The sequence below is a fragment of the Mesocricetus auratus genome, unplaced genomic scaffold, assembly GCF_017639785.1.
Source record: "Mesocricetus auratus isolate SY011 unplaced genomic scaffold, BCM_Maur_2.0 Super-Scaffold_100004, whole genome shotgun sequence".
Lineage (NCBI taxonomy): Eukaryota > Metazoa > Chordata > Mammalia > Rodentia > Cricetidae > Mesocricetus > Mesocricetus auratus.
The window spans coordinates 83,671,023-83,673,359 of record NW_024429189.1 but is presented as its reverse complement, the minus strand read 5'-3'; positions in this window follow the sequence as shown (position 1 = coordinate 83,673,359).

Here is a 2,337-nt window from a genome sequence, read left to right as displayed (position 1 = left end):
CCACAGCGCTGCGAAGAATCCCAGTTCACATGGAGAGTGAGACCACATACAGTTGTCCCAGTCACCAGCTCCCATTAAGTGCCCAGTGATGGCTAACTACACAGTGAGAGGGTGAACCTTGGCCTCCATTCTTTCACTGTTAGACATCTTGGTGGAGATGCGTGTCCTTTGTACCCTGTTTAAGTTCTTGGCCCTGAGACCTGCGAGCATAATAAAGGGTTCTTATACTTCTAACTATTTCCAGGCATTGAAGTGTAAGCAGGATGATTTTTAAATGTCATTGGTCAAATTATGTGCTCTCATCATTACCTCAAGGCTATATTGTGAGTTTGTTGTAATCACAGTCCCCTGCTAGACTAGTAGAGTTTGCTTTAAAGTCATATAAAAAATAGAATCTCTGTTCATGAAAAGTTCAGATTCTAGCATAGGAAACAGAATATATGAATTTTAAAAAGTTGACAGTATGTGGTATAAAAAAAAAAAAGGAGGCGATAAACAAGTCCTTCCAGGGAGATGGATTAGGAGAGAGGCCACTCTGATGAGCCACAGAACTTTGTCACACAGCATAAGACACCAAGTACACCACAAATAGCGGAAACTTCTCATATTATTGGGAAAATATACAAGTTGAAGATTGATAAAAAGCAGGTACTTGGAAAGGAGAGATGAGTACAAGAAAATTATGAAAGAAAATGTTGGCTATGTAATCCTGGCAGGTTGTAACAGCAGTAGCTATCTCCTATCGCAGGACACACTTCCCCAGACATTTAATCACATTCCATCTTCCTCCATTTTATGAATGAGTCAGTTTAGGCTGAGAGGTCTAAAAACCATTCTGGTTTTAGTGGAACTTTCTGGTGTGTGTGTGTGTGTGTGTGTGTGTGTTGAATACAAAGGAAAAGAGAACTGAACATAACCCCTAGACAACTTGCTTACTTTCATATGATTTATTTAACAAGCTGATATTTAATTTTACAACAGTCCTGGAGGCTAACTGCTCTTATCCTGGTACCATAAATAAGCCAAGGCTCAGAGACATCAGATAACGTGCTTCACGTCATAGCAAAGGTAAGCTAGGATCCGGAAACAAAATCCTTCCGAGGCAGTAGTGGTTTCAGCAATCTCCAACATTCCTGCGGACAGGCTCTCGACTTCCTCCAGGCAGTCTGAAACAAACCTCCCTTTCATACTTCCACAGGAACATTTAGATGTTGCCCCCTAAGGCTCTGATGACATAAATATGGGAATGACTGATAGGTTTAGCACATTCATTAAAAAAGGTAGTTGTTAACCTCAAAGAATTTTCCATTTCCAGTTGTAGAATGTGAGAGGAAATCCCCCACACCTTCCAAAGGGGCACCACTAGTGTACTTCAGAGCTTAGCCACAAACCAGAACTGTGGCCTTGAACTATCCACTTCAGCCTTCCTGGCCAAACTTCTCCCCCTGTAAGATGAGTGAAAGCTGAGTGATATTTGACAGTTCTTTCATTTGGAATTGTTCTTGATTCTACAAACGTTGAAACAAGATGGGCAATTTACTTTAAAGATATTTTGTGCCTGGGCAGTGGTGGCACACACATTTGATCCCAGCACTTGGGTGGTAGAGGCAGGCGCATCTCTGTGAGTTTGTGGCCAGCCTGGTCTACAGAGTGAGTTCCAGGTCAGTCAGGATCGTTTCACAAAAGAAAGCAAACAAACAAAAAAACAAAACAAAACAAAATCCTCACAGAAAAAAACAATTTTTGTTGTTGTGTTTTTCAGTCTTCTGTTTTCTTTACCTTAGCAAGTGCATTGCTTCCACACAGAGAGCAAAGAGTCACTTCTAAGAAGAGGATGGTTTGGTGAGGAGATACTCTGAAGGGCTTCGGGAATCAGGTCTGTGTAGTGATGGCACTTCCAGAACAGCCACCAGTCATTTACAGTTTCAAAACCATTAATGTAAAGCTTCTCTACATACAGAAATGCACATTTACTGTTGCTTACACTTTACTGTTGCCTTTGGTTTATTGCTAAGGACATTTTGTTAAACTGATGCCTTGGAGTTATTCCTACTAGGTAAAATTTATAAAAGAATCAGTCTCAATGATTTATCTCATCTAACGGTGTAAAATTCTAATTGCATGACACAAATCATAAACACACACACACACACACACACAGAGGCATGCATGCATGCACGCACACAAAAGTAAAACCAGATCTGTTGTGACTTGCACTTGCACAGGCCAACAGAAATTGTACTGTTAATTGCTCTCTTCCACTTCCTCCTGGTTTTAATAGCTACTGGTAATTGCCACTTCCCAGGGAATGTTAGCTAGATTGCCCTCCCTATCTAT